Source organism: Sus scrofa, chromosome 1 (assembly GCF_054392235.1).
Source record: "Sus scrofa isolate SSC_HxYL_T2T_F1_AM1 chromosome 1, Sscrofa_HxYL_maternal_Yorkshire_Landrace_v2.0, whole genome shotgun sequence".
In the NCBI taxonomy this organism is placed as follows: domain Eukaryota; kingdom Metazoa; phylum Chordata; class Mammalia; order Artiodactyla; family Suidae; genus Sus; species Sus scrofa.
In genome coordinates, this window is record NC_139383.1 from 18,492,894 (window position 1) to 18,508,691 (window position 15,798).

At 36.0% G+C, this 15,798-nt stretch overlaps 1 protein-coding gene across 9 annotated transcripts in view; it reads right to left on the minus strand.

The window, feature by feature from the left end:
• STXBP5 (syntaxin binding protein 5) overlaps positions 1 to 15,798 on the minus strand; it is a 167,918-nt gene that overhangs the window by 121,620 nt on the left and 30,500 nt on the right. The window lies entirely within an intron of this gene.

Consider the following 15,798-nt stretch of genomic DNA (forward strand, 5'->3'; position numbering starts at 1 on the left):
ATGGGGCCTGACACAGGCAAGTGTTCAATAAATGGGAGCTAATTATTATAAAACTAGGTACAACTCTACCAACTAGAAGTTACAGGCAAATATCAATGACATGAAGAAAATAAAGTACAATAGCATACCAGATATAAAATGAACAATGCCATAAACATCATAGAAACAACTTTCATTTGAAATGTGCTACAACATGAATATAGCTCATTCTAAAAATTCAAAGTAATTTAAAAATTAAATGACAGTTTGATAAAGAAACCAGCGATAGCCAATTTCCTTATCTGTTCTGCTATTTAGGAATTCTCCATTGGTTTTTCAAAAAGCAGTAGCTAGTGTCTTAATACAATTGTATGACCCATCTTTGATGTTAATACTAACAAAATTATTTAAACAACATGTTTACAAATTTTAACCTTATCTCCTTAAAGGCAGAGATTATAGACATAGCATATAATATTTTTTGTTCCTAGCATAACACCATACCGCAGCTGTTTCTCAAATATTTACAGAAATGAAGAATAAACTGTTTACCATACAGGAAAAAAATATAGAACTTTCCCTTGGATTCACTTTTTCAATATTAGCTACCATCATAAGATTTTTCTTCCCCCCTACTCGATCCTAAAACCAACTTACACTGCTGGGAAATTTTAAATGTCTTTGTCCCATTTAATGTTTAACATCTTAAGAAGGAACATAAATGTTCACTTAGTTATCTGGCACCAAGACTTCACTACTGTCCCTAGAATGTGTCCTGTACACTTCAAAAAATACAAATCAATAGTTTATTTGTATAATGCACTGCAAATTTAAAAGTTAATGTTCCATTACTACCCTCACTATTTAAGTCAATTGAGAAGGGGGAAAATCAAATGGTTTTCATCACAATAAACTTGATATTTTCTTAACTAGCCAATTTTAATGGGTAATGAACATGTTAGATTAGGAATAGTGAGAAAAATAAAATTCCACATTGTAATCAAGTGAAATAATACCAAGCCAGTGATTAGGGAAAGACCAGTAAGAAAATGTGGTTCCCCAAAACACACTACTAAAAAAAAAAACAACTCAACGTGACCTACACCAAGAATTGCAAGATTCTAAATTTGGGGCAATTTAGTCAGTTACCAAAATGTAAAACTGGTGGTTAAGACAAACTGGACTTGACTTACTATAATTAACAGTGTTCTCTCAATTTGTTATATAAACGTGACCTTATTTCCTTGTTTACAAAATAAGAATCTCTGCCTTCTCTGCTGAAAATTAAAAGAATATGTAGCTAAGTAAGCTTTTATGTAATAATTAAATTGATGAAAAATTGTTAATTGATTACTTAACAGAAATAAGATGTATTGGCACACTTAAAACTATAAATACATATTATGTGCACATATACATACATGTGTGACGTGTACTTAGAGATCTGCTGTTATTAAATACATCTAAAAGAAAGTGATCTATGACAGAAATCTAATATTTCTCAGAAAAAGTCATCATGAAACAAATGGCATTGAATAGTCATTTCATAAAGAGTTCAGGTAAAGAGATGTAAAAAATACTACAAATAAAAAATCTCAACAATGAACCAAATATCACATGTGGCAAATTACTACTGTAATGGCCCCCAAAATATCTCTTCTCCTTCCCTGTATCCTTTCCCTTGTGTAGTGGCCCCACTCTAGGATTCATCATGTGACTTCCACTGAGCAATGGAACGTTAGCAGTTGTGCCACAAGCAAAGATTTGTAAAGCGCTTGCACAATGGGGCTTCCCTTTGCCTTATGCCGAGATGCCAGGTGATGCAGCCCAGAAGGAGCTTTTAGAGACACTGGCCCAGCCTACAGACAGGACCAACCCACTGGACATGAGTAAGGCAAGCTACATCATCCAAGCCAGTGAGCAGCCAGATGCAAGCGCATGCACTACAGGAGAAGACCACCCCTGCTGAGCCTAACCCAAGCTGCTAATCCACAGAACTGAGAGCAAATAAAATAACTTATTTTGGGAGTTCCCATTGTGGTGCAGCGGAAATGAATCCAACTAGTATCCATGAGGTTGCAGGTTCAACCCCTGGTCTTGCTCAGTGGGTCGGGGATCCGGTGTTGCCGTGAGCTGTGTGTAGGTCACAGATGCAGCTTGGATCCTACACTGCTGTGGCTATGGCATAGGCCAGTGGCTATAGCTCCAATTTGACCCCTAGTCTGGGAACCTCCATATGCCACCTGTGAGGCCCTAAAAAGCAAAAAAAAAAAAAAAAAAAAAAAAAAAAACCCAAAAAACAAACAAAAAAACAACCAAACAAAAAACAAACCTGTTATTATAGCCTCATAAATTTTAGCCTCTTAAATTTGGGAATGTTTTGATAAGCTGCAATAATAATTGATTATATAATATAATCCACTCGACTGAAATTTTTAGTTCATAATCAAGAAAAGCTATAAAAACATACAGGAAAACAAATTCTTATAGTTCTAGAACTAGGTTAAAAAGACTCCAGAAAAAGTTTTTAGGAATGCAAGCAGTGCATGTACCATGAAGCTAACATGTTACCTTAGATGAAAATCAAAGTCACAGAGACTTTTTCATGTACTTTTATTATAATGGTTAGTTTTTTATTTTAAAGTGATAAAGATCATAATAAATGACAGTACCTTCAGTTTTTACTGATACCAAGAGACCAAATTAACTTAAGTTTAAGTGTTGACATCAAGGCATAAGGTTATACCAAAGATAATTTATAATAATACATATAGTTGAGACACACATGGAAAACAATAAAACTCAGTAAACACTAATAAGATTATATATTATGAATGGTATATTAAACTGAGACTGAAAAGGTACTTTAAAATGGATAAACTGAGCCAAAAAGAGGGGTCTGACTGAAACAAATATATCAGAAATACAAAGATAATCAAGTTGAATTACCTCAGTGTGCCACTAAATAGAGATGCACTCTAAATCCCTACATTGGACTTAAACACAGATATACTTATGCTATACAAAGTATTACTGGAAACACAATTTCTATATTTGCTTGAAAGACTTAAAATATGCATAAATATTTATTTAACATAGGTTAAATGTTAGGGAGTAATATATATATATATATATATATCCTGTTCACTATTTATCCTTAGCAGCAGTCTGTCAAGTATTCTATAGTCACTAAGCAACACATCTAAAGATTTACTATTGCCAATTTTCTTTAACAAAAGAACATGTACAGCCTCCTATGTTGAAATTTCTCATCTCTAAACGAGGACATAATACACAGATGATTACAACTTTACAATTTAATCCACAGAAAGAAATATGAACCCATAAGCTCTTCTACATGCCTGCAGCACCATTAGAGAACCCAACATGGCAGGAAATACGTCATCACTTTTACAGTCTCAGCAAATACCACCCTATCTTGCACCTAGTAAGTACTCAATAAATATTCTTTAAATGGACAGATGAGCTATAAGAATTTGAGAGGATTTATTACATTAATTAACAAACAACCAGATATTCCCCTCTCCACCTTCATGGCCTGGGCCTAATTTAAACCATTACCACTGATTGTTAAATCAATTCCGAGCTGCCCCAAAGCCAAGAGAGATCACACACACCATTACCTTACTCAAAAGACTCTAGCGGCTTCCTAATTCTTCTATAATGCTTCTTAAGCAATATTTAGTGACACTTTGTGGTACACAATGTCTGGGAAAGGAGATTATGGATATTAAGTGGACTGGAGTTGGTTAACTAGTACTCAGCATCCTCTTCCTTCTCTTCCTTATTCTCCTCTGTGCCTTCCTGTACTGCAAATGACTGGAAAGCTAAAACTTACATTTACCGGACTCTCCTACAGCTGGAGTTCTAGATGAAATTAAGTTTCTACTAACTGGATGTGCTTAAGATTTATAGGCAGAAAGTGGGGCAGAGACCATTTCTGCTGCTGTTTCCGCTGACAGGATGTTCATGGGGACCTGAAGGGTAAGAGACACTAAGCGGGTAAGAGCAGTGGGGAAAGAACACAGCTTTCCAGGTCTACTCCTAGGAGTCACAGGGTGAGAGACAGTAACACGGCAGTAATAGCAAGTTCTAAAACTCAATAGTTCTAGCACGCTTCTGAACACTTATCAAGAGCTATACCTCAATTAAACCCCTTTATGCTAAAGTGCCATAGTGCTTTCTGTTCCTGTGAACTAATACAAAGAAATGCACCTAATCCACAATTTATGTAATAGTGTATAGTGACCAAAAAATACCCACTTACACTGTATCTTGTTCAGACAATATTATTCATATAATGATTTCAAGTTGGAAAAAGGTTAAGAATAGCTTTCTTATAATTGCATAAAAGGCCTTTCAGGAAGTAGACCTAGTCCATATTTCCAAAATTCATCCTCTTTGGGCTACACACCTGGCATTGTCTAACAAGATACAGCTCCCTAAACATATGAGACCACTTCACGATTTAGTACACATGAACATAACGCAAATTCCCTTTACCCTTTATCACTGTAGGAAATTCCCGCCAATCCTACAAATCTATTCACATGAGTCCTCTGTAATGTTTTACCTAAAATTCCCAGAGCATGGTGATAGATTCCTTTTTCTAGTTAACTTTTGTTTCATAAGAAAATTTCACCACATTTATATTATATCATGATTTCCACTGCACTGTAATTAGTCATTTCATCTCCCTTAGGCCATCATAACTTCCATGTCTCTTTGGAACTTACTATAGTATTTGAAAGGATGAGAATCATGTTTATCAAGTGAATTAATGCAAAAGGAACTAGAAAAGCAAATATTATATGATACTTTTCTTAAATTATACCTTATACTTATTCTTTTGTTATTAGATGAAAATTAAATTTGCATTAATGAAATGGAAATGTAATAAAAATAGCAGTCAGCTGAAAGCTATTTATAAATCTGTTCAAAGGATTTCCTTTCTATTTGTAGTCCTATATATCTTTTCTGATAAACTGTCATAGCTACTTTAGAAAAATCTTCATCATATCTATAACACAGCAATACAATGTAATAAATGTTTCTAAAAATAAGCTTCAGAGATCTTTGAAGGTCATTTTACATTTGTATTGATTTATTACATTCTTCAATTACATCTCAATTTTTATAAAACATTTAAGAACTTTTGGAAATATGTCCAAATAAATCATGGTATTAACATTTTTTTGTGAAATGAGGCCTTAATATAATATCAATGACTATCGAAAAACTGCATATCAGTAAGGAAAACAGTGAATATCAAACAGGCAAAACAGTATATATCAACCAGAGAAATATCAATAACAACATCTGAAAAAACTGTTTCCTGTTGTATGAGGGGTTTCTTAAAGTTCTGCTTTTAATGATCTTATCTTGAGGAATAAAGATGCCAGTGTTTTTATGTAACAAAGACCATGATAAACAAAAACTGTGGACCACGCTTTTCTTCTGTTTCTATTTTAGCCTGTCCTATACTGTCTGGATGGCTATATTCTAAATAACTTCCAGTCTGCGGCTTCTGTATTATTAAAGAAATTTCTCTCTCTCTTAATAAGAGATAAGAATAAAATGAATAAATCCACAAACTATTATAAGTCAATAAAATAAAACTTCTGACAGATTATATTAGAAATATGGTAAAATAAAGTGAGGAAGGACTACAGAGAATAAAAAAAATAAATTTAAGTAGATGATTACAGTGGGATACAAGCTTCTCATCTTAATGAAATTCCTAATATTCTGAATCATAAAAATTTACTCAAGAAAGAGGACAAAGAATCAATAACCATATGTGATACTGAACATATTTAAGAATTATGTATAACAAAATTTCTAGTCCTAGGAAGTTTAAGTATACTCTGGAATATTCAGAAAATAGTTAATTCCTTATTAATTTCTCTATCTGACCTAGAACAGGAAGGAAGGGAGGGAGGAAAGAGAGAGACAGGAAATTTATTCAATCATTTAATATGAAGAAAGAATGCCCTGATATCAAAATTGACAATTAAAAGGAAAAAATTACATTCCAATCTCAAAAACAGAAGTAAAAACCCTCAAAAATGTATTAAAAATATAAAATAATTTTCAGGTTTATTAAAAAAAAATCCATAGGCATACAAGACTGCTTAGTGTTACAAAATCTATTAGGTTAAATCAATAGGGAAAAAGAAGGTGAAAAATCACACAACTATCTAAAAAGATGTTATAAAGGCATTAATTTTAAAATTTTAACTTTCATCCTTTCATCATGGAGAAGAGACTTGTGGTTGCCAAAGGGAAGGGAGAGGGAGTGGGATGGACTGAGAGTTTGGGGTAAGTAGATGCAAACTGCTGCATCTGGAGGGGATAAGCAATAAGGTACAGCACAGGGAACTATATCAAATCACCTGTGATGGAATATGATGGAAGATAATATGAGAAAAAGAATATATATATATATATATATATGTACAACTGGGTCACTTTGCTGTACAGCAGAAATTGACAGAGCACTGTAAATCAACTATAATAAAAAATTAAAAAATAAAATAAAATTTAACTTCCATAACTGACAACAAACTCCCAGGGGGAAAAATTCTCTCTTAAATTAACATCCTACCTTATGCTCAACAGTAAACCCTAGAAGCAATATTATTAAAATTATAACCCCAAAAAATCTACTTGCTATTAACAATTATTATTGAACCCTGTTCTGGAAATTCTTGCTAATATTAGTAAGGCAGGAAAATGAAAAATAAAGCCTTCAACCTCACTTTGGAAATCACTGCCAAATGATTACAGATCCAAGTCTGCCGTACCTCCCAGGCATGCTGCTTTAGGAAAAAGAAATACAATCCTCAAAGCTCTATTCTCCCATCTCACCCTTTCTACAAAATAAAAAAAGAAAGAAAGGAAAGAATTTAAAAGCTTTGCTATGGGCCAAGGACCAAATAGCACTCCAAGGATAACCAAACAACCTAGCTAGCTGTGGATTAGTGGGTGGAAAAAAGATTATATATAGAGTTGGCCTGGAGCAAATACTCTTATTTTTTTCTGTTTGAAGGCTCTTCCTCTTAGAACCTATCTCCTCAGTAATAAACAGTTTGTGGAGGGTCATACCTTCTAGAGAACAGAGATTCTCCTCTGTTTCTACAGAGGCAATGAGGTACCAATCAAGCAATTTTTGAGCATTTACTAGACATCAGACTTTAAGAATGCTGCTGAGAATAGAATAAGGAAAATATATACAGTTTATATTCTAATCAAGAAGACAATCAAGAAACCGAGGCAATAAGAATAAGTATGATATTAGACATATTTTAGGGAAAGACAAAACAATAAAAAACCTAGACTCTGAAACTTAGAGAAAATCCTGTAAATGAAATGACAAGAATTTAAAGATGAATAGGCATTAGCTAGCCATAAGTGTCTTCCTAGGAGGGAGATCAGCTCATACAAATAAGCAGGAGACAAGATAATTCATTAAAAGTTGAAAAGTCAGGGTGATTGGATTATTATGTATCAAGAGAGGGAGAAGTATCGTGAAACAAAATTATGCTGAGTGGGAAATCATGCTAGACCTTTTATGGAATGCTATATATTTAAAAGTTGCAACTTCATTTTGAAGGCAGTAAGAAGTATGGTGGACAATGGTTATTTACGTACATACTGTCCACTCTTCAGTCCACTCCTCCCTAACATTAATCAGAGGTCCATTAAAGTGTGTGTATCTTCCTTAAGTTACCCATGTACTTTGGGAGACACTTAAACCCAGCTGAGTTCCAGAGATAAACCAAACCAACCAGAGCAGTTCCACTCATTTGCTACCATTTTAAGTCAGATAATCCAAGTCTAAGACCAGTCAAATAAACTCCCTATATGAAGGTCAGCTCATTCAGTATCTCAATTAAATCTGCAAAATCACTGCACAGAAGCACCTTAACCAAAACTAAGTAATTATTAGATGTGTGTTTACCAGGAGGTGGAAGTCTTAGGTACCATCTTAGAGTTCTGCCTCTAATAGTCTGCCCTTCACTCTCCAAAGATTCACATCCCTCCAAAATGCAAAACATTTACCCATCTCAACAACCCAAAGTCTCATCAAATTACAATATTAATTCAAGCCCAAAATCTCATCAAAATATCAGCTCCAAAAATCCAAATCTCATCACATAAGTTTGTTGCAGATACGGGTCCTGAATATAACAATTAAGTATAGCTCCTGGGCACAATTCCACTCCAACTGTGGATCTGTGAAACTAAAGAGACATACTATCTGTCCCCAACATTCCCAGCATTCAATGGTTGGACAGGTATAAATTAACAATTGCAGAAATTCCTGGAGTTCCCGCTGTGGCACAGCAGAAACGAATCTGACTAGGAACCATGAGGTTGCAGGTTCGATCCCTGGCCTCGCTCAGTGGGTTAAGGACCTGGTGTCACCATGAGCTATGGTGTAGGTTGCAGATTAGGCTTGGATCTGGTGTTGCTGAGACATGGCAGAGGCCAGCGGCTATAGCTCCAATTTGATCCCTAGCCTGGGAACCTCCATATGCCACGGGTGCGGCCCTTAAAAAAAAAAAAAGATGGGGAAAGGTGGAAGGTAAAAAAGAACCACTGGTCCACAAGAATTTTGAAATTCAGTTGGGCAAATGCTGGATTTTTCTTAATTAGATTTCAAGGCCTGGCAATAAGCCTCTGTGGCTCTCAGCTCTGCCCTCTTAATAATCCTTTCTTTTTCCTGAAAGGTAGCAGTTTTTACAGCTGAGTACTTTTATCAGCTGGCTTCTGATGGAGCCTCCTTTCATTCTGTGCTGTCTCTTTAAGTCCAAGTTGGCAATGTTTCTGATATACAATTTTTTCAAGATACCTGGGGGTCTTGAATAAATTTTGGTGGGTTTTCATCATTAGAAAAAGACACACCCACAAGTCTTTTGTAGATAATATCTTCTCTATCTGGGCTCCTTCTGAGAGGCCTGAGGGGTGATACTCAAATTTCCCACAGGCTGTTTAATTTGGTTAAGATGATCTTTAGCTCAGACCCTTAATCTCTTAAAAGAGCCCTTTATGTGGTTAAATAATTTGACCTTGCGGTCTACCGAAGATTTTTAGGGAAAAGCTCTTCAGCAACATCCTCTTGTTTTTCTCTACGCCACATTTTCAGAAGCAATTTCTCTTTTGCTATATGGATCAGGGTAAGAATTTCCCAAGTCATCAAGTCCTGATTGATTTAATACTTCTTCCCTCAATTTCTTTCTTTCCTCTTGCATTTTACTACTAAGCAGCAAGAAAAAACTCAGACCCTACCTCCAACCCTTTCCTTAGAAATCTCCTCAGCTAAATATTGAACTTTACAATTATACAGTGTGCAGGAGATACTTAGGTTAAGCTTTCTACTGTTATTCAACAAGGAACCTCTTCCTCTGGTTTCCAAAGTCATGTTCCCCTCTTTCTTCTGCGGTCTCACTGGCAGCAGTCTCCACGTCTGGAGCCCTACAAATAGCCTGTCAAAGCAATATAGGCTTTTATACCATGTTAGCCCCCAGTTCTTCCAACATGAACCCACTGCCCTATTTCAAAATGACTTCTGCATTTTCAGCTGTTACAGGTATCCCTTCCTTCCATATCTTTTTATACCTGAGAACATTATAAGCCCTTATGCAACCAGACCAGTCTCTGTCTCTCTCAATTTCCTTGTCAAAATTTCTTAGTTACAAGTTTATTCTAGGAAGTTAGCCAACATTTCCTGACTTTTATAGTCTCAAGGTCATCACATCACAACTGTCTTTTCTCTGAATTCAGAGACTGTTTTTCCTTTTTTTTTTTCTTTTTAAATTTTGTCTCAGTATGTGGTTCTCTACACTCAGAATTCCTAAAGTGACTCATCATTTCCATATCACCAAGTAATTTTCTTTGCGGATGAGAATTAGGTCTGGAGTGGTAGATCTCTCTGCTTGTCTTCCTAACAGGCCTGGAAACCATTCCATTCTTTTGTTCTAGTCCTGAATTTCCTCTCTCCAAATCATTTCATTTCTAATGCTTGTATACTTGTCATCAAATTGCTTTCAAAGAAAAATATTTTGCCAATATTTTCCAATTACCACAAAAACTGTAATTCTAGTTCTAGAATCTGTTCCAATATTATTTTTTGTTAAATACGTAAAACAAATTAATTCAAAAATCTTTGGAAGACCTGTATAGACTTTCTGAGGGCTGACATCTAGCCAAATACTTCCGCAACTATGCTCTGTTCATGTGCAGACTATAGCAAATTATAAGCCTTGTAAATATTCAAAGCAAAGGATTTAGGTAATATTATAAGAATATAATGGAATAATTTAGTTTTTGTTTCTATATTATTTTATTTATGCTACTAAGAAAATCTGATGCTACGGCAGCAGTTTCTGAGGGTATTTTATAAGCATCAGCTCTCCCAACTGCTGTGTTGGTATTTGAATGGATAATTGTTAAGATGAAATTTGACTATTAATGGATTATTCATATAATGTTGTATTTTCCTATCTATTAGTTTAGAATGCATGCATGCTTATTTTATTCTCTAAACCAACAGATGTATCTATCATCAGATGAAAAAGCTTTAAATCAGAGAGTAAATAAACCAAATCAGAGAGACTAAAAAAAAAAAAATCTTTAAAAGAAAAACATTATTTTCAATATAAAGACTCAGCTACTCAAGTGTCTAATATATTTAGACACTTGAAAAAAGTTCTATCCTCTGAAATTTCACTTAGGGAATAGTAAGTCCTAAATAGGAAAGTCCAGATATATAATTTAGTCTTTAGTCTTAAATATATTGTTATGTAAAAACTGTTATGCAAAAATCTAACATAGTTAAGAATATTGGTCATGCTAATTCAAGATGATGAAGAAAGACTAGCAAAAAGTTGTAGTTGCTTATAAACCCACGACTTCTTTCAATTAAACTCCGTTTAAAGGAAAAAGAAAAAAACACAAAAGCTATATGGAACATATTCTGATAAGGCAACTGCCAGAGAGAATTTTACTTGTCAAATTCACAGTTTCTACCAAAGCCAAAGAACCTTTCCTTTGCATGTGTAAACCCAATGCACAATAAGGAGGTTCACCAGCATCAAGCAAGAGGAACAAAGAGGATATATAATGAGTTTCCTAGGGTTGCCATAACAAATGACCATAATCTATGTAGCTTAAAACAAGAGATTTACTCTCTCACAGTTCTAGAGGGTAGCCAACAGAAATTTAGGTGTCAGCAAGATCATGCCGTCTTGTGAAGGCTCCGGGTAGAATGGGTTCCATGCGTGTCACCTAGCTTCTGGTACTGCCAGCCATCTGTGGCATCCCTTGGCTTGTAGATGGATCACTCTAATCTCCATCGTCTCACAGCATTCTCCCTGTGTGTTTGTCTCCTCTCTCAATGAGGATACCAGTCATATTAGATTAAGGCCCACTTTAATAACCTCCTATTAACTTGAGTACATGTGGAAAGACCCTATTTCCAATTGAGGTTACATTCACCAGGTACTAGGGGTTAGGACCGCCACATATTCTGGGGGGATACATAATTCAATCCACAACAGGAGATGTGGAATTAAGGTCACACCTCTAAGGTTCTCTACAGTGATAAACTGCTACTCTAAGTCCCTTCAGATTGTAGGGTTTTTTTTAGATGCTACAGCTACTACTATTAGCAAGTTAGTCCTTAAGATAAATATTGTATGACAGACAAATCCCTAAAAGGGAGCAGAACCTGACAACTGGTAAAATAAGCTACAGGCTATTCAAAAGCAGGACATTTAAAATGTTATACTTATTTTTTTTCCCAACTTTCAAAGTATGCTTACTTTTTGTTCTGCTTGGTGATTCTGAAAAAAAATTCTATCTTGTATTGTACCTGTTGGTTTTAGCTTCGTTCCCTTTAGGGACTGAACTATGTCTCCCTCCACCACTAAAATTTCTATGCTGAAGCCTTACTCCCAGTACCTCAAAATGTTAACTGTATGTGGACACAGCACTTTGAAGAGGCAACAGGTAAAATACGGTCATACAGGTGGGCCCAACAACTGATGTCTTTTTAAGAAGGGGAAATTAGGACCTAGACACACACTGAGGGAGGGAGAAGACGCCTCTCAATAAGCCAGAGAGATCCTCAGAAGAAACCAAACTTGCTAACACCTTGATCTTGCACATCTAGCATCCAAAACTGTGAAAGAATAAATTTCTATTGTTTAATTGACCTGTTCTGTGGCACTTGTTATGGCAACCCTTGTAAAATAATACTTTCCCCAACCCAGGAATATAAAAACTCTTTGAGGTGGACTGTCTCACTTTCTAAAGATGACCTGCACATATAAAACCTGAAAATCTATAATTATAAGTTGGAGGTGCCGGGGGTTGAGACAGCCGGGGGGCATATCCAGTGTTAACTTCAAGTTCAGAATTGTCCCTACTTTAAATAGATTCATACAGTTAATAATATCACTGTTCTAATGATTTTCCTTTTTCAATTACTTGATTCTATAAAGAGTGCCTAAGTATGTAAAGTCTCTGATTTAGTTAATGCAGATATTTTAAGGTACAAAATAATTAAGCAAATCCAATACCTTTAAAAACAAAAACAACTATATAGGTGATTTCTGTGTGTCATCGCTGTTCTAAGTACCTTGTACATATTACTTATTTTATACATATTAACTTCATAATAAGCATCTTAGGGTTTTTGTAGGATAACAATTATCCATTTTACAGATTACAAAACTGATATAGTTAATAAGTGACTGTGCTATGAACTAAGATTTGACATACACAGTTTGGCTCCAAGGATTGAACTCTTAACCGCTATGGTATACTGCTTCTAGTGATTGAGAAAATCTCATCTTAAGACAACCAGTCACATATGGAAAGAATTAAACATGACCATTAGTATACGCTGACAGCTAATCAAAGAGGATATTCATAACTTTATGTTGCCCCCCATTAAAAAATAATTCCACAGAAACTGAGATAGTATGATCAAATGTAATTTAACTGGACATCTGAGAAGCTAAGCTCATCTTAACTTTGACCAAGATCCGAATGGTAAAGCCCAGGTTTGTCTTGTTTACAAATGTATACTCAGCAGACGGCATTAAGCTGGTACATAACAGGCATTTTACAATTATCTATTGAATAAATGGGAATAAAAGACAAAGATGTGTTAACACGTGAGAGAAAATACATGATAATGATTACATGAATCACAGAGAAAAACTTTCTGCAAAAATAGAAAACCAACACAAAGCAGTGAAGGAGTTTGTTTAAATTCATATATTTAAACCAAGACTTGAGGCTCTAATTTTATATTTTTTCTTTAACACCATAAAAGTGAAATCCTATCAAAATATCCACATTACCTAGTTGCACAATGGTTTGAATACACTTAACGTCACTGAACTGTACACTTAAAAACAGTTAAGATTAATAAATTTTATGTATTTTATAGCACAACTTTTGAAAAGAAAATTTAACTACTTATACAATAAAAACTATGAATTATTTAACAACTGTTCAGAATATAATGAAACAGTGATTTACAAAATTTTTGTATTTTTCCTGCCTTTCCTTCTTTTAGAAGTAAAAATGCAAATAGAATAAAAATGAGATGGAGTAACTTTAACTATTAAGTCAGCCCAAATCCACTGTGGAATGAAGGGAAAACTAACCAGGCTATTTATGGCTTATTGTATTTCAATGTCAACATATGATGTCAAATCAGCAGTGTGGTAGTCACTGCAAGTATTTGCAAATATTCCAGCTCTTTTTCTCCTTATGTAAGTAAAAATCGGGATGGCCACCTGACTTGCTCTGGCCCAAGAAATGAGAGTGGAGGAGATACATATAATTTCTAGGCAGAAGCTTCATGAGCTAAGACATGCTTCACCATATTCTTTTTCTCTCCACTACAGTGACTGGTAAAATGGTAAGATTCTGGAGTAAAAATGGTAATGAGAAGGAAGAGAGCCCCAGCAAATCCACAAAGAACATATAGTTTAAATAAAAATAAACTGTTGCTCCTATAAAAGTCTTTTAAGATTTTTGAGAGTATTTTCTTACCACAGCATAAACCAGACTATCCTGACTGATACAGATGTAAAAAAGGAATGCAAAGCAGTGATATAAAGAGAAAAATAGATTCTTACAAATGATGGAAGGATGGGCAGGGAATGACAGAACTGTCCCTTTCCCTGCTGAGGGAGGTGCTCCATCAGAGAGGAAGAGGTGATAGGGCATCATGAAAGTCCTGAATGACAGAGCTCACGTGGGGGGGTAAAGTAACTCTGGCCGCCATGGGCAAGCTCCTAGAGCTGGGGGGCGGGGGGGGGGGTGAGAGCCTCTACTTTGCTTCCCTTCCCACCTGTACAAGGTGCTGAGGAGAAGTAGGCTCCTCCCAAATGTCACCTCTCCTTCCTGCCATTTGAGAAAATCTGAACTCTAGTCTTGAGAGGATGTAACGAGGCTCATCCATGAGGCACCAGGCCCATTTCTCAGCACTCAAGAACAACAGCTGCCACACAAGTTCTTGGCCATCCTAGATTTCACCCAAAAATGATATTCAAGGACCAAGTTACTCATGCTACAGTTTCTTGTTTATTGCTGTACTAATAACAGCCAAGGGGAAGCTTATCTTTGAATAGGACCAACTAGTTTCTGCTGATGAGCTGGGTAAGGTATATTATAGAACTCAAAGCTGGGAACTACATCACTTCATTTCATTTGTAACTTTCAGGACCAGCTCATACAACTGTACAGGCTGTGCCCTGCATGGCAGCATCTAACCAAGGAGGGGAATGGTGGTCTGAGGCTGTACCCACCAAGAAGGGCTACTTTGCTCTATTTCACACGAAGATGCCTTCTGTTTGTTAAGATATGTGCCTACGGGCAATCTTAAAGACTAGCTTCCTGTTCCTCACCCGCATTTATCAGCATTTCTTGGAGACCATCCTTAGAGGGTACTATAGAGGAGACTTACTACATACCAGACAATCACAGGACTCAGACCACTCTGGGATGCCTTGAGGTTTGATCCTTCCTCCATGAAGATTTACCAAGATAATCGGCAGTGTATGTTTGTGAACCTGGACCACATACTGCCACATTCCTGTGTCCCAGTGAGGAATATGGGCATGCCACTGGCAAACGAGATATCAGAGGTTTCTTCTACTAAAATTCTACATCCTGGCAGAATCTCTTCAATGGGTAGTGGTTTACGAGAACTTTTACAGCAGCACTACACTGATCAAATGACATCACTTGGATGTGCTAGAGTGCAGGGTTTCGACTGACACTACTGATATTTTGGACCAGATAATTCTTTGTTATGGGGGACTGTCTCGCACACTGTAACATATTTAGCAATAACCTTGCTTACAATCTACTAGATGCCAGTAGCACTGCTCACCCACCCCACCCCCCACTCCTAACTACAAAAAAAAAAAAAAAAAATCTCTCCAGACACTGTTTAATGCCCTTTGGGAGGTATAAATGCACTAGGTTGACAGCAACTCTGCTAGACTCACACCTCCATTTCCAACAGGTAATCTGGGACTAAGAGCAAGATGTCTACTGGGGCTAAGATGCCACCACCATTTCCATCAGCCCAATGGCATTTGAGGCTGATGGAGAGTTGTCCCTGAGATCCCACTGGCAAAGAGACTACGAAACTGCCCAGCAAGTTGAGAAGCTGGTCCAACCCCAATCAGGTAGAAAAGGATTGCATCTTGACTTTTTGCTTGCTCTTCCTTCCCTATCTCATCCCTGCCTCTTTCCATTAACTCC